Genomic DNA, 24,865 nt, shown 5'->3' with positions numbered 1-24,865 from the left:
CCTTTCACCATTTCTTTCGTTTTTCTCCCCGTGAGCCTTATCAGTGTGATTGGGCTACCAAGTTAACACTCACCTTGATCAACTGTGCCACAGGTGGCATACAAGCCCTTAGATATCTTCTGTTAAACTTCGGGTTTGATTAACTGTATTAGCACCATTTTTTGCATCAGTATCCCGTACTATTCACGGTGATAAATCTAATGCTGGGATAATACACGACAACTTTCAAATGAGTTAACTTTATCTGGTGCAACTAATAAATGCTTTCAGCTCTCTTAGTGGTCGAAATCATCTTTCGATCTCCTCCGCAGTAAATATATTGATGAAAGAATTTATTCCAAAAGGTGCGAAGCAGCGTGGATTACTGTTCTAGTCTTACATTCCAATAGCTCGGACCACATTCCCATCTGACAAACGAATTGGAACAAGTCCGCAGTAAACATTTCTCTACTGCCTGACTTTTACAAAGAACTTCTTGACCTTTCTCTATGTTCGCTGCCGCAGCGCCTTGCCTGATAGTTTTTTACCTTTCCTTGTGTAATCTGAAATGCTTCACGCTAAACGTGAGTTGTACGACAATGCAAAGGAATGCCGTTCTTGAACAACGTTCCTATGCAGACACGGTTTGGATGATACCATTACTAGGTGAATCAATAAAACATACAAGTTAGCCCACTGTTTGAAAGCTACAACGCCTTGAGACGGATAACTCTTGTCGGGACGGTATGGCCTTACCTTTGTCTGTCCCGTGAAAACAGTTTTTTGTGACTACAATCCTGGACAAGAGTACGAGTTGATCTTTTAAATTTGTGACAAAACTTTCGGACATGTGGAAGCAAGAACTCAAGGTCCTCTCTGGAATTCATTAAATCATAAAATAACATAGACGTAATCCCTAAGCATAATCCGAACATCGCAGAGCTTTAAGAGACATAATCCAAACAACAGGACTTTTTTGTTTTATTCTGACCAATAAAATATCTTACACAACCATCTTTCATATAAAACCCATTATAAGCATCGCTTTTAACAGAATATTTATTAAACAACAGGGTCAAAATACAGTCTTTGAGCGATTACTGGTTTCCGGCTTCTAGCAAACTACCTTCAGAACAAATTATTCCCTTCACTACTAGAGTAATCAGTCTATTCCATGATCTTATCGTGTGACATACTGCGACGGACATGCTAAACATAGTCTGACGTAGCATACCATACCACGTACACACTGAACAAACGTACTATTCTCCAGTTACATGGAATTATCTGATTTTACGAGAGTTTATTGCAAAACCGAAACCAATAATCCCCAATTATTTACTCAGCGGTGACAAAAGTCACGGTATACGTCCTAATATCGTGTCGGTCCTCCTTTTACCCGGCGTAGTGCAGCAGCACGGCGTGACATTGACTCTGCAAGTCGCTGCAAAGCCCCTGCAGAAATATTGAGCCACGGAGACTCCGTAGCCGTCCATAATTGCGAAAGTATTGCTGGTGCAGGTTTTTGTGCACGTACTGAGCTCTCGATTATGTCCCATAAATGTTCTATGGGATTCAGGTCGGGGGATCTGGGTGACCAAATCATTCGCTCGAATTTTGTTCAGAATGTTCTTCAAACCAATCTCGAACAATTGCAGCCCGGTGACATGGCACATCCCTAAAAATTTCCATCGGTGTCTGGGAACATGAAGTCCAGCAATAACTGAAATGGTCTGCAAGTAGCCGAACATAACCATTTCCAGCCACTGATTGGTACCCTTGGACCAGAGAACCCAGTCCATTCCATGTAAACACAGCACACAGCACACACCATTCTCGAACCACCACCAGCTTGCACTGTATCTTGTTGACAAATTGACTCCATGGCTTAGTGGAGTTCGTGCCACACTCGAACCCTACCATCAGCTCTTACTAACTGAAATTTGGACTCATCTGACTAGGCTACAGTTTTGCAGCCCTCTAGGGTTCAGCTGATACGGTCACGAGCCCAGGAGAGGCGCTGCAGGCGACGTCACGCTGTTAGCAAAGGCGCTCGCGTCGGTCGTCTGCTGCCGTAGCACATTAACGCCAAATTTCACCACGATACGTTCGTCGTACGTCCCACATTGATTTATGCGGTTATTTCACACAGTGTTGCTTGTCTGTTATCATTGACAATTCTACGCAAACGCCGCCACTCATTAAGTGAAGGCCGCTGGCCACTGTGTCGTTCAGGTGACAGTTAGGCTTAACGCCTGAAATTCGATATTCTCGGCACACTCTAGACCCTGTGGATCTCGGAAGATTGAATTCCCTAACGATTTACGAAATGGAATGTCCCACGCGCCTAGGTCGAACTACCATTCCGCGTTCAAAGTCCGTTGATTCCCACTGCGCGGCCATAATCACATCGGAACTATTTTCGCATGAAGCACCCGAGTACAAATGATAGCTCCACCAATGCACTGCCCGTTTATACTACCGCCATGTATGTGCATATCGTTATCGCACGAGTTACGCCACCTCAGTGTATATTATAATCTTTATGGTTAATAATAAACTGTCGAAATAACGAGTTATAAGAGTTTTCTTGACACAATCTCCTTCATATAAAACAGTCCGAGTTGACATCTAGCTTTTTCAGAGGTGAACTTCACGTCAACGGGATCGTCCAAAAGACAACATAGAGCGAAAATATGCTAATTAAGCTAACACCCTTGTCTTTAGGTCAACACAATGAGATCGATTAGTTTATCTATGTGTTGACGCCATTTTAACGTGATATCTAACTAGACACCAAGGAACTGTGCTACATTTAGTTTATTACTATTAACTTCCAGTTCTGGTGGTAACATATCATTATAGCATGTTTGAAATCGCATTATATGAGTCTCCGTGAGATTAAGACTTAAATTGCTAGCTGTGAATCCCTTGTAAGCCTGACCAGCATATATAAATCAGAATGCTGTGTGAACTCCAAAGTCTCCACAAGGAATCTATGGACTGTTGCTTTTCCAAGCAGCTACAAGGGAATACGAACCGCTGCTCATCTTTGCATAGCTGTCTAAAGCAAAGATCTTTTACATTTGAAAGTTACTTTCAGAGTCAGAAAAAACTTCATATCCCACTGTAATTCAGGCTGTAAGTGTTGAACGTTTCCACCTATAACAAACGGAGGCACGGAGCTGGAAGTAATATCTGTTGTAGGAAGAGCATCTTCCAGATACAGTGTACACACAGGGTGATTCTGTGATGATATTACAAAATCTCAGGGATGACGGAGAAAGGTAAATATATCAATCTGAGGAAAGGAAACCTAGTCCGGAAACGACTGAGTCGAAAGCTGTAAGTGAAAATCATTCTGATACCTCTGGTAGTGGACTATACGTACTGGTACTGTTGCTAAGATCTTAGGTTAGGCAACTTTCAGGGGTGGTAGTATGAAGCAAAGCAAGGTTGGTTGCTACTACTAGGGCCATCGGTCCCTTTTTCCATGAACTTGAAACCCCCACAAGGAATAAAAACAAACAATGGAGATGACAAGAGACGACACAAGACAAGAAAGACAAAGACAGAGACCAGACAAAAGGAATTAAAATCACACCGAGAGTACAGTGGTTGGCCGACCATAGAAACAAAAAAAAAAAAAAACCCGAGTCTAAAATCGTAGGCCAAAGGCCAGACTCAACACAAATGCATTAAATAGAAAAGGTGTGTTTCTCAGTAGCGAAGATTAGCAAGTACTCGTAGATCTTAAGATATGCGTTATCCATGTTCGCTAGACATTTTTTCCTTGTTTCAGTCCATACTACAACCTCTGGAAGTGGTATACCCTACAATCTTAGTTAGCAACGACAGTACCGGTATATGTATTCCACTGTCAGAGATATAAGAACGATTTTCTCTTATAACTTTCGACTCGGTCTTCCAGAGCAGGTTCCCTAGCCTCACATTAATGCATTTGCCCTTCCCCATCATCCCTATAAGTTTGTAACTTCATCAGAGAATCACCCTGTATGTATTAGTCCGGACATATACAAACGTGCACGTATGAAATACACTCCTGGAAATGGAAAAAAGAACACATTGACACCGGTGTGTCAGACCCACCATACTTGCTCCGGACACTGCGAGAGGGCTGTACAAGCAATGGTCACACGCGCGGCACAGCGGACACACCAGGAACCGCGGTGTTGGCCGTCGAATGGCGCTAGCTGCGCAGCATTTGTGCACCGCCGCCGTCAGTGTCAGCCAGTTTGCCGTGGCATACGGAGCTCCATCGCAGTCTTTAACACTGGTAGCATGCCGCGACAGCGTGGACGTGAACCGTATGTGCAGTTGACGGACTTTGAGCGAGGGCGTATAGTGGGCATGCGGGAGGCCGGGTGGACGTACCGCCGAATTGCTCAACACGTGGGGCGTGAGGTCTCCACAGTACATCGATGTTGTCGACAGTGGTCGGCGGAAGGTGCACGTGCCCGTCGACCTGGGACCGGACCGCAGCGACGCACGGATGCACGCCAAGACCGTAGGATCCTACGCAGTGCCGTAGGGGACCGCACCGCCACTTCCCAGCAAATTAGGGACACTGTTGCTCCTGGGGTATCGGCGAGGACCATTCGCAACCGTTTCCATGAAGCTGGGCTACGGTCCCGCACACCGTTAGGCCGTCTTCCACTCACGCCCCAACATCGTGCAGCCCGCCTCCAGTGGTGTCGCGACAGGCGTGAATGGAGGGACGAATGGAGACGTGTCGTCTTCAGCGATGAGAGTCGCTTCTGCCTTGGTGCCAATGATGGTCGTATGCGTGTGTGGCGCCGTGCAGGTGAGCGCCTCAATCAGGACTGCATACGACCGAGGCACACAGGGCCAACACCCGGCATCATGGTGTGGGGAGCGATCTCCTACACTGGCCGTACACCACTGGTGGTCGTCGAGGGGACACTGAATAGTGCACGGTACATCCAAACCGTCATCGAACCCATCGTTCTACCATTCCTAGGCCGGCAAGGGAACTTGCTGTTCCAACAGGACAATGCACGTCCGCATGTATCCCGTGCCACCCAACGTGCTCTAGAAGGTGTAAGTCAACTACCCTGGCCAGCAAGATCTCCGGATCTGTCCCCCATTGAGCATGTTTGGGACTGGATGAAGCGTCGTCTCACGTGGTCTGCACGTCCAGCACGAACGCTGGTCCAAGTGAGGCGCCAGGTGGAAATGGCATGGCAAGCCGTTCCACAGAACTACATCCAGCATCTCTACGATCGTCTCCATGGGAGAATAGCAGCCTGCATTGCTGCGAAAGGTGGATATACACTGTACTAGTGCCGACATTGTGCATGCTCTGTTGCCTGTGTCTATGTGCCTGTGGTTCTGTCAGTGTGATGATGTGATGTATCTGACCCCAGGAATGTGTCAATAAAGTTTCCCCTTCCTGGGACAATGAATTCACGGTGTTCTTATTTCAATTTCCAGGAGTGTATATAGCATATTTGATACAGCTATGCTATTTACGTGACGTATTGTAAATGAGTTCCGATTTCAAATCGAGTGAGGTCGTACAGTAGTAAAGGCGCTGGAGCCAGATTCGGAACGATCGGGGTCACATTCTCGTCCGACCATACCTCTTGAGGTTCCTGTGGTTTCTCTAAACGATGAAGGCCAATGATGGCATGATATCTTCAGAAAAAAAACGCCCGATCGTCTGCCCAACATGAGCCTGTGCTCCATTTCTAATGACCTCGCTGTCGATGGGCTGTCGGTCGCTTATCCTTTCTCTCGTTTTTATTTGAATTTATCAGTTTGCGTCTGTGAGAGTGTTTAAAAAAAATGGTTCAAATGGCTCTGAGCACTATGGGACTTAACATCTGTGGTCATCAGTCCCCTAGAACTTAGAACTACTTAAACCTAACTAACCCAAGGACAGCACACACATCCATGCCCGAGGCAGGATTCGAACCTGCGACCGTAGCAGTCGCGCGATTCCAGACTGAGCGCCGAGAACCGCTAGACCACCGCGGCCGGCTGAGAGTGTTTAGAAATATACCACTTCTACTCAGATTTGGAAGCGATATGAGTAAGAACTATGAATTAAAAGTGCAAGAAGATTTGGGCTTGGGATGAAAAATAGTGAGGAGTGACAATGTTGCTGTCGGAAATTATCCCCTGTTACCAAATACAAATACACAGGAACAATATCTAGGTGAACAATAACTAGGTGAACTTAAAGAAAATGCAACTTGTGGTGTCACCGCCAGACACCACACTTGCTAGGTGGTAGTTTTTAAATCGGCCGCGGTCCGCTAGTATACGACGGACCCGCGTGTCGCCACTGTCAGTGATTGCAGACCGAGCGCCGCCACACGGCAGGTCTAGAGAGACGTCCTAGCACTCGCCCCAGTTGTACAACCGACTTTGCTAGCGAAGCTACACTGACAAATACGCTCTCATTTGCTGAGACGATAGTTAGCATAGCCTTCAGCTACGTCCTTTGCTACGACCTAGCAAGGCGCCATTACCAGTTTATATTGAGATTGCTATTAATGTACAGTCAAGAGAGATGTTCACCAATTGTGGATTAAAGTTAAGTATTCCATCAACTACGTACTTAATTTGCTACTATACATTCCCTTAACTGTTCCAGACCTCACGCCAGTCTGCGTGAACTTTAACGCGTGCCTTTCGGCTACCCGTCACTGTGGATTGGCTGTCTTGCCAGTCCACAACACAACTGTTATTTCATGCTAAACTTTCACGCTTGAAAGCAGTTTTGCTAGTGAGACTTCGTTACAACGTCATCTTATGAAATTGAAAAAACTCCCAAAAATGACGACACTCTTTTCATATGCGACTGGAAGCCAGATCATGCCCTTTGCTCTAATTTGCTAATTTCCCAAGTTTCAAACGTTGGTTTTGTTTGTGGCTACACAGACTGATCGCCTGGACTGGAAGTATGTAAGGAAGGAGGCGTAGTTAACCGGAGATATATTCTTGACACAACTGTATGCGTTGAGAATAGTTCTTAGATTGATAAACAAGGTAAGAAAAGTCTTCTGTGGCATGTGAAATCTTTAAACAAAATTTGGTCACAACGGACTTGACTTAAAAGCGACAGCACGTACTCGTCATCACCGATTTCTCTCACATTTACGGTGCTCATTTAGACAGGGTTAGGCTAGAAATGAAAATGGCGCAAGTGGGAGCTCCAGATGGCCAATTCTTTAGAAAAAATAGCGGTTTTGAAGCAGGTCGGGTGAAGCATGGGCCATCCATGTTTGGTGGTTGGTGCAGTGGGGAGAGCGGAAGACCTAAGTCCAAAGGGCGTGAGGTTGACTTCCAAAGAGGAACATCTTTTTATTTATTTTTTTACTTTCATTTTTTACGTTACTTACGCTACAAGTGAACTGAAATAATGCTGTATAGATTGTATTTATTAACATTTTTATAAAGGGCATGGAAAGGAAAGACAAAGAAAAATTTGCGATTGCAAATAAATTTCCAGGAAGGGACTGTTCAAAATGGTTCAAATGGCTCTGAGCACTATGGGACTTAACTTCTGAGGTCATCAGTCCCCTAGAACTTAGAGCTACTTAAACCTAACTAACCTAACGACATCACACACATCCATGACCAAGGCAGGATTCGAACCTGCGACCATAGCGGTCGCGCGGTTCCAGGCTGAAGCGCCTAGATCCGCACGGCCACACCGGCCGGCGAAGGGACTGTAAAACGTACACGAGAATACGATATTCTAGAAAATTTTCGTTTCTCGTCGAGAAGCAGCTCCGTAGCCGTAGATAGCGTAGTCCCCAACTGCCTATGGGCCAATTTTATTTGTATCGGGAACTTATTGTTCGTGGGGCCTGCCGCGGGCTGCTCGGAGGTCAAAAAGAAACTAACGGGAATACCGAGTGTGTATGCTTTAGTTACAATCCTTTCTTGGAAAATTATTTGCAAAGTTCTCGTGGACACTGTAGCTATCCTTCTCCGGAAATTTATTTACAAACTCAAATTTTCCTTTTCCTTTCCTTTTTATGTCATTTTTGAAAATGTTAATGAAAACAAAATACAGAGCTTTCTGGTTATTTTTAGTGTAAATAAAGCAAAAATTTAAAGTTAAAAAAAAAAGTTCCCTACATGGTCACTCGGCCCCACTACCTCCATGTTACTGTAGTATACTCTTTCCGCAGTGCCAACCACTGCATTTGATCTACGTTACCATTAATGGCACATGCCTCTCTTGATTCGCATAAAAAATGCTGCTTTTTTTTTTTTTAGAAAAAATGCTTTGTCATTTGGAGCTGCTACGTATTTCAGTTTCATTTCTGGCCAAGTCCTGCAATTACCATAAATTTAGACGAATTCGGCGATGACGAGCAAGTGCGGTCCCCTTCTTAGCGAGCATGGTAGCAGACTGCTAAACCTGAGCGAAAGTTCGCCAGGCACTGTGCCTTTTCGCTGACGCCGGTCCCACTTTGCGGGAAACGGGGCAGCGCCGCTCCACGTCCCGCCACCTAGCGTCCGCACACCGGAACAAAGCAGCGGCTGCCTGCGCTCCCGCCCATCGTAGCGACCGGCTTTTTGTCCGGCTCGGCCGGCAGCAGACAGCTCGGAAAAATTGCGCAACGTGGTGCAGCTGACCTTGTGCGCAAACTACGAACAAGGATCGCGCCAGACCGGCCGGTTACTAGGAGCGGAAGTTGGCGCTTCTGTGTCACATCTATGAATAGCGCATTACGCGTGAACCCACACATAGATGTTGATACGCACATAATAGATGTGAACTTGCATGTCCGACCGCTAGCTTACTTCACCTTGTGAATGGAGCATGAATGAATACAGACAGCACTGTGCATGTTTTCTGGGGCCGAAAAGTGGTCTCGAATGGGTGGGTGTACATGAAACGCTGCTCTTCTCAGTGTTTCAAAGGCAACCAGGTATCCTAGCAATGTAATTTTATCTAACGATTTTGTCCTATGATAGCTCAATAAGGTCATAATGCTAGGACATCTAGTTTTACCTGAATTTGAAAAGTAAAAAAAAAAAAAAAATGAAACTTCCTGGCAGATTAAAACTGTGTGCTGGACCGGGACTCGAACCGGGGACCTTTGCCTTTCGCGGGCAAGTGCTCCACCATCTGAGCTTCCCAAGCCCGACTCACGCCCCGTCCTCACAATCTAACTTCTGCCAGTACCTCGTCTCCTACCTTCCAAACTTTACAGAAGCTCTCCTGCGAACCTTGCGGAACTAGCACTCCTGAAAGAAAGGATATTGCGGAGACATGGCTTAGCCACAGCCTGGGGGATGTTTCCAGAAAGAGATTTTCTCTCTGCAGCGGCGGAGTGTGCGCTGATATGAAATTTCCTGGCAGATTAAACCTGTGTGCTGGACCGAGACTCGAACTCGGGACCTTTGCCTTTCGCGGGCAAGTGCTCCACCATCTGAGCTATCCAAGCACGACTCACGCCCCGTCCTCACAACCTTACTTCTGCCAGTACCTCGTCTCCTACCTTCCAAACTTTACAGAAGCTCTCCTGCGAACCTTGCAGAACTAGCACTACCGAAAAAATGATTTCAACTACATAGAAGGGACATTTTGAAGAGGCAGTGCTCGTGTCACTTCGGTGAATGTGATAACATGGCGTCGTGCGGGACAGTGATTTTGTCAGACCCAGGACTGGTGACGTAAGTTATCTTATCTGTCTCTGGCTATTTGTATTCTTACAGGTAGACATGGATCCAAAAGAAGGGGTGGTCATGAAACCCATAAAAAAAGCGCTTTAGTATCCAACAGTGGTTTGGATTCTCCGAGCAGCCTGATTATCGATATGGGGGAAGGGTCAGAGATACTCCGGCTTCGTACAACGGCTGCAGCTCTCTCCTATGGCGGGGGAAACAACTACAGGCATGTCATATGGTCCCGTCCCCTGAGACGAGAGTGCATCTGTATACCGTGGCCTTGCGCTACTTTGGCAGTTCTCGCCATTTTCTGAATCCTTCAGTGAGTGCCATCGATAAAGTGATCGACTCAGCTAGTGCCTACGTGTTTCACTTACGACGACTTTCGCTATGCTCTTGGCTTTGCTTACTGGCTATCCTTTCACTTCATGAATTCCTCCACAATTGACCACAGGAACCACCCATTTGTTGTGGTATCTGTGTCATCATCAATATGTGTGATCCTAAACTGTGTTCTACCACACCGAGAAGGATATAAAATATGGCATACAAATTACCAAATTTCTGAGGTACTTCTGAAAAGTAAGTAATTAAGAGTCTCTAAAATGGATATTTTAAGAAATTACAAGCAACTTTTCAATTTCTCTCCCGTATGGATGCACTCATGTTCTAGCCACCTGGAGTAAACACTGTAGCCATGTAAAAGCACCCATTCACACGCTGCTCGTGCCGGTTGCAGGACCTACTCCTCCCGAAATCAGAGTAGCGGGTAACAGGACCCACTCCTCCCGAACTAGCCTAATGGCCTGCAGGTAATACACAGTCCCGAGACCTCTCAGCAGTTTGCAGGCTCATGCTTCAGTCTACGGCAGATCACTTTTAAGTGAACAGGTCCTCCGATGCCATTGTAGTTTCAATAAAGAGAATGGGAGCGAAAGAGCCTGTTCTTGAAGATAACGCCTTTCGATTTCAAAAACTGTTGAAAATTGGTGTCTTGCGATGGACGCGCAACATTAAGGTTCAAATGGCTCTGAGCACTAGAACTTAGAACTACTTAAACCTAACTAACCTAAGGACAGCACACACATGCATGTCCGAGGCAGGATTCGTTCCTGCGACCGTAGCGGTCGTGCGGTTCCAGACTGTAGCGCCTAGAACCGCTTGGCCACCCCGACCGACGCAACATTAAAGGTTGCAGAAGCTTTAGTGAAACTATTTCGATTGAAGAGCTGGATGTTGTGGAGACTCAAGAAGACCACAATCACGTGGAAATACCTTGCGGCAAAATTCAGAGGCAAAAATAATTTGTATTCTGAAGAGAAAAGCTACAGAAGATATTTGTGAGATACCGTCAAAACTAATTTACAATCCCATGAAAGGAGAAGATACGATAGAAATAACAACCAGAGATATTGACAGCTTTGGTAAAACTATTTAAAAAGCTTCTAAAATTGCCGACAAGTATTGAAGAGGTTCATGATACTATCAACATGCTAAATTTGGAAACTATAGTCGGTGCAAATTTCTTGCTAGAAAATGATACTGAGAAAAATGTTGTAATATTTTGTGAATCTGAAAACCTTAAAAGACTTACTCAGCGTGACACAATATATGTTGATGGAACATTCAAGTGTTGCACAAGGTTTTTTTGTCAGCTGTTTACAATACTCTGGCTAGTTAATAGACATTATATTCCAAGGGTTTTTTTCTTTGTTGAACGACGAGAAAACTTCGTTGTATCAGTATTTCAAACAGTTATCGATAGATGTAATGACCTAGGTCTGAAATGTTGACTATCAACGATGTTTTCAGATTTTAAAGACAACATAATGAAAGCTAGACGTGAAATCTGGATACATACAAGAATACATGAGCGCAAATTTCATTTAACGCAGAGCAGAAGCGAAAAATACAACCATTGGGGCTTGCACATGATATCACACACGATATGAAATTGGATGTTTTCTGTCTTATATACATATATTTTTTTTGTTTTTTTTTTGTTTTTTTGCCGATGCTGGCTCCTGATACGGTTGCTGACTATTTTGTTGAGGATTTTATGTCAGTGAAGCCTGCACCGGAAAAATTGCTGAAGGAGACAGGAATCCCTCATCTACGCGCACGCACAGTCATATAGTGCAGGCCTGTGTTAATAACACTAATGCTAAGAGAAATGTTGCTAATGATAAATGCTCTTTTCGATTTTATGTTGTGTAAATTCTGCAGTTGTCAAAATCATGAGAGCTTGTTGCTATTATTATTCTTAAATCAATTGAGTGACACACGTACTTCTCTTATTGTTTGACAAATGTTTTTCAAATGCTGTATTTCTCTGAAAAAGAATTTCTTGGAAGTTACACTAAATATATACTCATTGATGTAAACAAATTATTATTACATTAAAGTATGTTATAGTTATTACACTCATAGGCGTTTGTGTGGTGTGTCAAAGCAAGTGGTCATGGCAAGTTAGATTTGATGTTGGGAGGAGAGGGAACCGAACTGCAGATCCGTAACAGTGCAGGCGATTTGACTGCCTCCAGATCGAAAGGGCGAGATGAACGTGGTGCTTCATCTCTGAACCAGTGACCTTTCTTGCTATGAAGTCCTACTGACTACTGCAAATACCTTGATACAGTAAAAGTGCCGTCACCAGAATAAGTTTCGAGACTGAGTAATATAGAGTGACAGTGCACATTGCTGGCTAGTACGAATTAATTAATCACGGGTCAGTCGCAAAAATAGTTTTTCGCAACATTTGAATTTTTTTTCAATTGGATCAGGAGGGCTGTACTAACAGTAACTGTCTCCTCATCGTCATGGACAGAAGCCAACAGTAGAGCGCAACTATTTCTGCTAACTTTACGTACTGAAGCACAGAAATAAGCACCAGTGCAGCATCACAGCCACAGTACAGACGAATCGTGGAGGAAGGGAATTTGAGTGATGAGTGGTACAATATGTTGGTATGAGGACAATGGAAAGGACAGCACCAAGGCAATACTCAAACCCTGTTAGTATCCTGATGTGGAGAATATTTATATGAGATGAAGTGGGCTCTCTGATACTCACCTATCCTTTTTCATATATGATTGATATTGGGACCTGACGATCGTATGTACACATTTATCCCTCTAGAAACATATATATTCAACCGTAGAGTGCACCATCCTATCAATTTTAAACTGAATCATAGCTGTTTGATGAGCACTCCGTGGACGTTTGGGTAGTCACCCGTCCTTCATAAAACAGAACTCTGTGTTACTCAGCGCATCTTTGATGCTACCGAGATTGATGTCTGGATGTCTCTGCCTCAGACCTACTCCTATGGTTCTCTGTGAGTCGGAAACAGCTGTTGATGAAATGTATCTCTTTTGACTGCTATAAGCACTGCTTAGCTGTCTCTGTTCAAGTCTATTAACGTGCACTGCGCTTTTGGTCTGGGGAATCAAATTTTCAAAGAGAAGGCGCTTCCTTCTGCCGCACCAATACAAAATAGAAGAAGTTCACGACTGCTCCTCAAACAATTTTCACAAAATTTTCCAGGCTTCACTAGGTCACCTGATAGTTCACACGAATTTTGTTACATTTAAAAGTCTGGAGCTATAGGGAATCAAATATGTTCCAGTTTACATTCCCTCTCTGAGTTAGGTATTAACTGATGTTTGACTTCATTTTGTACAGTCTCATTAATAAAAGAAATTATACCCTTCCAAGATATATTTGATACTTATTAAAAGACTTGTCAAGCCACATAAAAATATTACTCTTGCTTCACGTATTTTCATGCATTACATCAATTTTTCTGAAAAGAGTAATTCGCAGTATTGCAGCTAGTACACTTAGTATTTGTGTTCCTAAATCTTCAAAAGATGACATTAGAGCACAAGTGTGATATTAATTTAATCTTTAACCTGCCTCTCAGTATCCCCATGTATTGAGACAGTGGCAAAGCGTCTTCTCCCATTTAGGCAGCAAAGAACGACATGATCGAGAAAATGGTATGTTCACAGAGTAAAGACTGCTCCAGTCATGAAATATAGGTCAGATTTTGGAACGGATTTGGAGTTTTCATTTTGTAGTACTCTCGCACAAAAGGCAGGTATTTGGATTTGAGACTTCTCTGCCATGTACTTGAAAACTATACAAACATTTAGTCAACAGAATATGTCGCTCGTATTTAATGAATTATTGACTGACATATGCTCTATATTTACTCAAACGATGTATTTGTTTCTGGATATTGTTACTAACTTTTGTTCATTACATCTGGCCTAAATGATGAGAAAGAGGGAAGTGAATACATTCTATTTGCAAACGATATTCGAGGAATATTGAGCTGTCCAACTGATTAACGAAATATTTCCAGTATTCAAGTGGAACGATCAAAACACATGACGAAAGCGCTTCTTAGATGTATCAGTGAAGTGCTGAGGTCGTCTGTTACAGTAAAAAGGGAAAGGAGAAAAATACATACCCCTCCATGTCAATTTTTTAGAACAGTGTGTTCTCTGAGTTTAAACGAAAATACCATAAGTATTTTCCAGATGGTGTCTACCAAAGGCACCTGCTTTTTTTTATCACCGAGCTCGGACCTCAACATTGGGCAGTAATCAACTGTCCGGTAGGAAACTGGCAACCCTGCAATGGGAGCTGCAGCTGCCCGCCCACTTGTCAACGGCCGGAGTGCCAGGTGAGCAGAAACGGCAGGAAACACCAAATGGCTCTGCACTGGCACCTGCAGTGGTGACGTCACAGTCTATCGGTGCGGCCAGTTCACCCAATTTTTCTGGGCAAGCAAACTCGATTTCCACAGCATACAGAGAAGAAAGGGAACGCTATAGGATAAAACGAAGAGAGTGACAGGACAGTACTATGTTATCTGATCGTGAGAGGAAGGCTGTTAAATATTTTGAACTTAGTAAAAGAAGTCATCCTTAAAACATATAATGCTGTTCACTGTCAACTATCACGTGGGACACCATTTATTGCCGCTGTCAGTTCTAGCATCATAAACATCCTTATATATAATGAACCTGTTTCTTCTTGTGCAACTGTTACTCAAGAAACAGAGACTATAATCACCGTAAAAATAACGATCATTATATGATAGAAAAAGAAGACAGACCAAGGCAGTAAGTAGAGACAGCAATACTACTGAATGTCAGGCATCCAGCAGTGTGAGCTCCAGATGCAGCCTCTGCAATGGTGGGCTGAGCTGTGGCAGCCAACCTCTATCGCACAAACAGACATGGACGCTGTCTGTTTACCATTCATCATTTAGACGAGAGTAACGTCCTACAGAGATGAGTAACGGTATCGGCGCAGAAATCTGACATCCACGATTTGATCTCTTGCTAGTCTTAGTATCTCTTCAGGCATAGCTTCATATATATGAACAACCTCAAGTTCCACATCTACTACTAGCACGTTGCCTAAATCACAGGACAGACTAACAATGTCATTAGTTTTGAATCGTTCTGAGGGTACCAGCAGCACTGAAGATTCCTTGAAGGGCTTCTTGGCTTTTGTACTGGATAGCACAAATGACCAAGGTTGCTATGTTTTTTGGAGGAAGAGATTTGGAGCAAACAGATGCAGTCCATACAACAAAAATCAACCATATGCCTATATTACCCTATTATCTTATGGCATTCATGTTTGCTGGATAAAATGTACAAGTATTGTTTCAGTCTGAACAATATTAAACTATTATCTTGTTTATATTGGACAAGTACTGAAAATTTAGGCATTGCTCCAACACACTGTTGTTTTTCAATTTAAAGTAATAATTGTTTGTGGTTATTCTTCCCTAACTAATGCAACATATCAGCACTTTAGATGTAAAAAATGTATTAAGCAGCAGAAGCGCTCACTAATTAGCTTAAACAATGTCTTCATACATCATGATGTACTCTACTGCATAAGAGTGGAACAAATAAGTTCGAAATATCAGATAAATATATTGCTATTAACTTTTTTATATTGCTTTGCACAGGTGTCATCATTACAAAAAGTTACTACCAAAAATAATTGATTTGAGTATAAAATGATATTGAATTGAGTATAAAATGATATTAACTGTAATATATCTAATGTTTTAAATATTAACTATAATATTCAGAGCTTCTTTAAATGGGGCAAAGATAAAATAAGAAATTCATGGCTCAGTGATGTAGTAATATGTCTAGAACAGAAAAAATCCAAATAATAATGAATATAACTTGCTCTAGGAGTAGGATAATGGTATTGCTGATCAATATGCCTAATAATATAAAAGTAATCAAAGACTAAGATAATAATCATGTTGAGATAGTCGAATAAAGATTAATATTTTATAAGTAATACGTAACTATTAGTTTTTGAACTGAAAATGAACTTCCTTACTCCAAAAATTGTAGTGTTGTCAAGGAAACTGTACAGTGAATATTCACTAATTCATAGTATTTCTACTCGTAGTTGCAGTAAGTCAATTTCATTAATCTAATGACAGCAGAAATATATATAACAATTATAAAGTGTTCAGAAATGATGGTTGTTACAGATAAATTCAGGAGAGGACAATAAACTGAGATGCTACCCCTTTGTGACAGAATGCTGTTTGTATTTGTGAAATGTATTTTCTTTCAATGACCAGCTGGCTCTGTGTTCTAGAAAGACGATTAGTGTGTAATACACTACTTCTCTCTGAATACTCCGAATACTAGAGCCAGAATGTCTCACTGCTATAGTTCAGGGAATATCTAAACGTACCTTATTATCATAGTACCAGTCAATGAAAGAGTATTATTCATTTTCTTCACAACTTAACGACTATGACAGTTGTCAAAATTGTATCATGAGCAAACAGAAGGATCAATGATATATTAATAAAATTTAAAAGAGCTCTTTACAGATATTAAGTAAACTGAAGGATGTTTGAATATAAAAAGACGTAAATCTTCTAAAGTAATCTTATTTGCTGAATCAGTGTACTTTAGTTGTAAATTTTAAACTCTAAACAACACTGCAGAATATCAGTGCATTTCTTAATATTTTATGACATGATAACATTACTTAGTAACTTTTGTGTTCATAGGAAATATTTATTGCAGAAATCTCAACAGCTTTTCTTCAACACTCAATTTTATAGAGCTTCACAGCTCATTTCCATACTCAAGAATATTTTAAATTGTGAATTAGTCTGCATTTCAAAGCAACATTCCCTTTCACAAAGAAACACTAAAAAGAAACAAGTTTCTTTTGGTGGTCAATTTCTGCACTAGCTGTAAATAAATTGCAGTTGTTTACAGAAAAACGCCTTCTGCATGCTACATGTTAATTTTTTTATTTTATTTATGAACCCATACACGTTCCATCTTTTTAACAAGGCATCATCAGTGGGTGTCCTGTCATATTTTTAAATTTATATCCAGTTTGTGACAATGAAAGAATCAGTAATATTCCAGGACACCAACTGAAGATGCAGCGTTACAAAGGCGAAACACATCTGGTGTATAAATAAAATAAAAATTAATGTGCAGAATGCAGAAGGCGTTTTCTTACGTACTACTGCAATTTACTAAAATCAAAGTGAGATTTTTCGTTCTTTCAGTACAGTTAGTTTTTGTTGAAGCAATTCCTGTTTATCAACAGCTCTTCTTTCCTAGCATTTTGTAAATAACAAATGCTTCAAACACAATAAAGAGACCTCTTATACTTTAACAAAAGTCAGCTGGCGAATACTTACAATTATAAATTACACTGGTGAATGCTCAAATACAGAACGAAATACATTATTCGCTATTACCTAAGTTGTGAACCCAGTACACTTCACTTCCAATATGGAACACACACATACTGTTGGCTTAGTTTTCACTGTTGAATTAGTTAATTCAGCGTTTATTCCAGTTATGCATAGTTATGTGATAATTTACAATAACACAGTAAAGAAACTGTTTCTGCGTTAATCGCACGACCATCTTGTTTAGAAGCAGATCTCGATGGAGAATACATAGTACGGACCAATCAAAGGCCCGCACACGACTGCACTGTCGCCGTCTCCAAAATGGCGCTCTCTGACGTTGAAGGTCACCGAGCACGTGGTTACACTAGAACCACTTCGAAAAGCCGCTGTAAAACTGGCTTGCTTGCCAACTGGTTGTACATGTGTGAATAGAAAGGTGTGTGAAGGTTTGAACAGTTCAAGGACGTGCTTCATTGGTTGTTACCACTCACCCGAAATCCGTATTCATCAGATGGTGAATACATTCTTTTGTTAGGCTGTTTCAGATCATTTTGTGGCATTGACTTTATTACACTGTAAAAATCCAACAATGCTAGAGCAACCTATAATTTTTTGCATCCAAAAATTGGTTTTTGAATAAAAAAAGCAAAACATTTTATATGTCACTTAGATGTGCTAAAGTAACTGTGATAATCAATCACTGACGATATCCTCGAAATAATTTGCGAGTTGTTGACAGCCATACTTTAGATTAAGTCTGATGATGCCTTTAAAACGTTATGGTCTAGGATGACATTTGCTGGGCATACGAATTATATTACCTGACAAATATAGACAGCCACTCGCTAAGGAGGACGGAGACTTCTGTACAGTTCAGTTTCCAACCATTTTTAACTGCTGTGCATGGAACTACACATGAGGAGTAGTCGTGAAGACAACTTGGGTAATTCTCGGTTCACTGGTTAACTGTTGCAGAAAAAGTGAATGCACATTCCGGATTTGTCCTTCATTTCTTCTCTGTTGACGAGGTAAGTATTTCTACCTGAAGACCTCGCTACTAACAGAGTGTAAAACACAGAAGCAACGGCAACATATCAAGGTCTTTCGTGTTGCAGTTGCAATCACTCATGGGAGAAAGTAGAATAGCGTTTGGTAGGAGAAGACATATCGGAGGAGGCTCGCATCAAGGTGTACGTAGAGTTCGTACCTGCTGCCAGCTGCTAAAGCCTTTCCCGTAGCAGCGTAGTGACACTAACTACAAAACCGGTTCCAGTATCCGTGGCAGAACAGCTCTTTGTCTTGCACTGCAACTCGAGCGTGTTAATGTCTTCATGTTCAGTAGCTGCGCTTCTGTTATAAATAATTCGTCGGCGGGTACGCTGTTGGAAACAGTGTATTTACTAGGACTGCACAGGAGTAAGCGAAAATTGTCTGTGAACTTGTCCGAGGAACACGCAAATAAATGTTTAGGCAAATAGCGGAAAACAAATCAGTATTAACAACCAGTGACGCTGCAAACACAATATAACGTCCCATCGCTGCGGCAGATCGTCTTACCTCTGAGATGCCATTATTATGAAGCACCACAAACGGTTCATCTACATCTACATCCATATTCCGCAAGCCACCTGACGGTGTGTGGCGGAGGGTACCTCGAGTACCTCTATCGGTTTTCCCTTCTATTCCAGTCTCGTATAGTTCGTGGAAAGAAGGATTGTCGGTATGCCTCTGTGTGGGCTCTAATCTCTCTGATTTTATCCTCATGGTCTCTTCGCGAATTTAGTACTCGAGGGAAGTATGTGTGTGTGTGTGGGGGGGGGGGGTAAAAACTGTAGAGGGAGACCAATAAATGAATACAATAAGCAAATTCAGAAGTGTGTAAGTTGTAGTAGTTATTTGGAGATGAAGAGGCTTGTACACGATAGAGTAGCATGAAGAGCTGCGTTAAACCAGACTTCAGACTGAAACCCACAACAACAACATTGCTGCAGCAGATCGTCTTACCTCTGTGATGTAATAATTATGAAGAGCCACAAGCAGTTTTCGCAGTTTGTTCTAAATACAGGTACTCGTCATCATAATTTTTAGTAAATGATACGTTTAATTTCTCACGAGGCAACAAACGGTTTCATCATTTGTGGCTACATTTCTGCATATGATGAGTAAATATTGTTTGTCCTCCACGACTAGTTAAGTTATTCAATTCTCTTAATTCTACAGTAACCGAGTGTAGCTCAAGCATTTCTTTTATAAATTCCAGGGCGATTTCACTTTATCGCTTTAATAATTTCATGAACTACGTTTTAAAAAGTTCGGTATCAGTAATTGGTGTATTTATACAGTTGCATGGGCAGCAAAACACTTCACACCAGATTAGTGGTAATGACTATTTCATCTGTCAAGGTCACGCAAGTGATTGCTTGTTCAGGCCGTTTCATACGCATGTACATCTACATGACTACTGTATAAATCGGTTCACACTTAAGTGCTTTGCAGCGGTTTCACAAAACCGCTTTTCGGAGTATTTCTCGATCGTTCCACTGTCAGAGAGCGCATGGTAAAAATGAACACATAAATCTTCACGTGCGAGCTCTGATTTTTGTTATTTTATCACAATGGTCGTTTATCTCTATGTAGAAAGAAATTAAAATATTTTCACATCCGGAGGAGAAAGAAAATGATTGAAACTTGGTGGAAAGTTATCGCCGGAATCGAAAACGCTTTTGTTTTAACCATTGCCACCCCCTTTTCGTATATCATATCCGCGACACTCTCCCCCTTACTTAGGATAATACAAAAAATGTTACCCTTTTTTAAAATTTTCCAAAGTTCCTCGTCAACGCTATCTGGTACGGACCCAATACAGCGAGCAATGCTCCACAAGAGGACAGACCCGCGTAGCGTAGGCAGTCTCTTTGGTAGGTCTGTTGGATCTCCTAAGTGTCCTGCCAATCAAACTCAATGCTAGGTTCACCTTTCCCACAACATTTTCCGTGTGGTGCTTCCAGCTTAAGTTGTTCGTAATTGTAATCCCTAGGCGTTTAGCTTAATATACAACCTGTAAAATTGTGTGATTTGTCTTGTAACCGAAATTTGATAGATATTTTTAGTACTCATCTGGAAGACCTCAGATTTATTTATTGTTCATGGTCAATTGCCACTTTTAGCATCGTGGAAACAACTCATCTGTCTCATTTTGTAATCCGTATTGATCTTCTGATGAGTTTACTAAACGATAAACGACAGAGTCATCTGCAAACAATTTAAACGGCCTGTTCAGATAGTCTCCTAAATCATTTATATAGATTAAGAACACCAGAATGCCTATAACAACTCTTTGGGGTACCCCAAATATCACCTGTGTTTCACTCGTGTCAATTACTACGAACTGTGAGTGACTTTTCTGACAGGAAGTCATGAATGCAGCTGTACAACTGAAACGATACTTTGCACGTACGCAAACGATTAGAAGGCACTTGTGATGAACAGTTCAAAAGCCTTCTGGAAATCTGGAAATACGGAATAACTTGATATCACCTGTCGATGGAACCCATTACCTAGTATAAATAAAGAGCCAGTTGTGTTTCACAAGGACGATGTTCTCGGAATCCATGCTATGTGTAAATATAGCGTTTTCTTTGAGGTGTTTCTTCGTGTTCTAACTCGTAAGGTAAGAAGGTAAAGTTCGGGTCCGACCGACCATCACGTCATCCTTCGCCAGTGGCGGCAAAGGATGCGGTATGGGGGGAATGTGGTCAGCACACAGTTCTCCTGGTCGTTGTCGGGTTTCTTGACCTTGGAACCGCTACTAAGCGTCCGATTAGCTCATCAGCCGTCTTCACGAGGCTGAACGTATACCAGTCCTTCCACCAAGGAAAAATCGCTGGCAGTACCGGGGATGAACCTGTCTCCCCCCCCCCTCCCCTCCTTTCCTCTCCATGTGGATCAGCCGCGCTGACTACTCAGCTACGGAAGCGGAAATTCTAACACATCGTATGTTGCCAAATCCTACCGAAAATGGTACCGGTTTAAGGCATCCGCAGTCGTTAAAACCCCACTGTTCGTGATATCCCGCATCTCCAAAAGCTAGACAGCTTCCCCGTATACTTTTCAACATCTGGTAACAATATCAGATCCTATTGTGCTTCAGATTACTAGCAATAGTATATATCGTATATTGGTCAGCAAACTGAGGTATGATGAAATGCCGAAGAGAGCAGTGTAGGTCTTCTGGAATTATTATAGACGCTTATTATAGAGCAGTCTTTCCATTAATCTCGTGAATCTTATTCCAAGAAAAAAAAAGAGACTACCTTTGACAGTGCACTTGTGGCATATACTGTGAAATAAGGTAATCTGTCGTACTGTTAGAGCGTTTTCTTTGATAGATCCTAAGGTCGAATCAAAATTCGAAGAAGTTTTGTGAATAAAAAGATCGTTGGTGTCTTGTACAGCATAGGCGTCAGGCACGTCGATGGAAATACGCTTCTTTGGAGGTTTACACGTAAAGACCTCATACATTGTCTTCCAAGTCAGGTAAAGCAGGATGACCTATTAATGGAGATCTAATGAATGAGATTAAATACAAAAAAAGTGATTTATTTTGGAATCTATGGGTCCAAACGAATCAGAAGGTAGTTCCCTGGTAACCAAGACAGTTGGACTGACATTCTTATTCTGTGGATCGAGCTCATGACACCTCGCTGCAACGACTGATAACCAATAAAATTAGAAATTTCGTTACAGGGCTCGAGCGAAGTTCGATCTCCTCAATTGAAGTGGACAGCAGCTCTATCGCTCTACAAACAGCATTCAAACTGCGTGAGAAATAAATATGATGCAGCAATCGGTTCACTGCCAGGCTATGCACAAAATAATACCGCACCATGTGTGGTGGGGTAGGTAAGAATGTGCATGCTAATTCGCTGTCTAGAAACAATTGGAAAAGTGATACCTTTCGGAATTTAAGATATTCTAAGCTGTCTATTCAGATCTTTCGTATTGTTAAATCACTTCTAAAACTGACACAAAATTCACTGATTTAATGTAAGCTTCAAATAAATATATTATTTCACCGTTTCTCAGTAATCAGAATTTGAGCACTTGAAGTGTTAGCATGCCGTAGTCAATGTAAACCGTTTTTCCTTCTTTAACACTTAATAATGGGGGCTCGGATGTGGGCCTGTCATTTCTCAAGCAGAGTTGCCGACGCCTCCAGAAGCTTGACACATAGCGAGGTCGCTGCTTGCTTAAAACATTGCGCTATTTTCGGACATTGGGTAGACTACCTGAGAATTCTGATTAAGTTTTTTGTGGTTTCTGTGAAACATGCTGACACTGGTTTCTAGCGTCTTCGACATCGACAGGACATTTGTGTACACCCTAAGCTGCATTCCTAAGCAGCATTCTTTTAGTTCGTCAGAGCTTCAACCAGTAGTAACTTTCTCCGGAATTTCCCAACGCCACACAATTTCCTCTGAAAGTGAAACCTGTCAGTAGTGTATTTTATTCCATAACAAATGTTGGTATTGTGGTAGCACTTGTCTGGATGACAGTCGGTTCAAATCATTAAAATCATTTTTCATCTCTAGTAAGATTTGATAGCAAGAAAGGATGTTTCGGTACAGCTCGTTCTCATCGATGTCTTAGGTAAATTGTAAACTTCCACTCACTGTGTCCTGGCGTGGTGACATCCTACGTTAGTGACGATGCGTTTGACGAGTGAGCGTGTTGACATCAGCGCTTCTCTAGATGCTATTTAAGAGTGTAAGTAGGCTGTTTAGATTTTTATATTGGTAATGCCACGTAGCGCTCTGTATGAAAATCACTGGCTGTGCTGTGTGTAGCCTGTGGCTAGTTTGCATTGTTGTTTGCCATTGTAGTGTTGGGCAGCGGCAGCTGGATGTGAACAGCGCGTAGCGTTGCACAGTTAGAGGTGAGCCGCCAGCAGTCGTGGATGTGAGGAGAGAGATGGCGGAGTTTTGAAATTACATATATTATGACTTTTGATGATATTAAGGTAAATACAGTGTTTGTTCTCTATTAAAATCTTTCATTTGCTAAGACTATCAATAGTTAGTGCCTTCAGTAGTTTGAATCTTTTATTTAGCTGGCAGTAGTGGCGCTCGCTGTATTGCAGTAGTTCCAGTAACGAAGATTTTTGTGAGGTAAGTTATTTGTGAAAGGTATAGTTTAATGTTAGTCAGGGCCATTCTTTTGTAGGGATTTTTGAAAGTCAGATTGCGTTGCGCTAAATAATATTGTGTGTCAGGTTAAGCACAGTCGTGTATAAATTTTTCTAAGTGGACGTTTCATATGTACAATTGTTCTAAGGGGACGTTTCAAGAGGAATATTAAAATCTATTAAGATCCCACATTTACCAACTACGAATGTGCACAAATGTGGAAATACTTTCGAATTCCTGAGATGAACAAGGTTCTTAGTACTGCTGACCAACAAACCGAGTATTGTTTATTAATTTTTTTTGAACTAACGTTTCTGATAGAAAAGATGTAGCGTAGACTGTGTTAGCCACTCTCGATGCTCAATAAATGCAATGATCTTGCTTCGAATCCTGTTCGGCTCTCAGTCTTCTTTCGTATGGATTTTTTGTCTGAAAATCTATATCTGATCAACAGAACGGATGTGGGTTCTGCACGTCATAATGTTATGAGAAATACAAGTAAGAAACATCCTTTCTGTGACCAATGAGATAAAGAAAGCTCGGATCAGATGACACCACCTTGCCTATTGTTACGAAGAGTGTATTCCTCATTGTTGAAGATCTAACAAGCTAAATAGCCAGTACCGCAATGGAAGATACGATCACGGCGTAGGAACGACATTGTTTGGTCTTAGGTGACACAGCGCTTTTGCCAGTAGCACAGTTTGCTGCCACGAGGGGAGGGTCTCAAACCGTAATCAACGGTTTAGGCTTTCTGTGGTCTCCACGGGTCATTCCAAACGATTAGCGAAAGGGTTCTGTCAGATTGGCCATGTCATGCCCCTCCATCCGTGCTTATGTTTATCTAATGACATCAGTGCTGATGCAATATTGTAGATTGAAAGAACGAGGTAAGCGGAGTTGGGACGGTACCTGTCGCCAGCGTTATACACTCGGGACGCGGCAGCAGCAGCGGCGGCGGCGGACGCCGGTCGTCGTGTGAAGGAGCTGGACTGCGCAGGCACTGTCACCGCGCGGACGGCCAGCTTCCCACTGCGGGCTGCCGCCGGTCGCGCGCGCCGCCGCCGCCGCCGCCGTCAGCGTCACGTGCTGCGCAAGGTGGCCGGCAGGGGCCCCGCGAGCCTCGCCCGCGTCCGGAGGATGTTCCGCCAGCGGCCAGAGGAGCCGTCGCTCGGGATCGGGTGGCGCTTGGCGTGGGTTGTAACCACTACTCATTTCTCTCTCCGAGGAACACGGTCCTCATCCTTTCCTCAGTGTAGCACACACTCGTTTCACAAACATTCTAGACTGAATCTGT

The 24,865-nt window shown here is 42.4% G+C and overlaps 1 protein-coding gene across 1 annotated transcript in view; it reads right to left on the bottom strand.

Annotated features, from left to right (window-relative positions):
• The window catches only part of LOC126185353 (protein unc-13 homolog 4B-like), a 133,124-nt gene extending 108,520 nt beyond the window's left edge, over positions 1–24,604 (bottom strand). Inside the window, exon 1 of the mRNA XM_049928122.1 lies at positions 24,481–24,604. The gene's annotated coding sequence lies outside the window, so the exon portion shown is untranslated. The remainder of the gene's footprint in view (positions 1–24,480) is intronic.
• Between the last annotated feature and the right edge of the window lie 261 nt (positions 24,605–24,865).

The sequence above is a fragment of the Schistocerca cancellata genome, chromosome 1, assembly GCF_023864275.1.
Source record: "Schistocerca cancellata isolate TAMUIC-IGC-003103 chromosome 1, iqSchCanc2.1, whole genome shotgun sequence".
Classification (NCBI taxonomy): domain Eukaryota; kingdom Metazoa; phylum Arthropoda; class Insecta; order Orthoptera; family Acrididae; genus Schistocerca; species Schistocerca cancellata.
The sequence above is the reverse complement of the archived record's forward strand: the minus strand, read 5'-3'. Positions and strand labels throughout refer to the sequence as shown.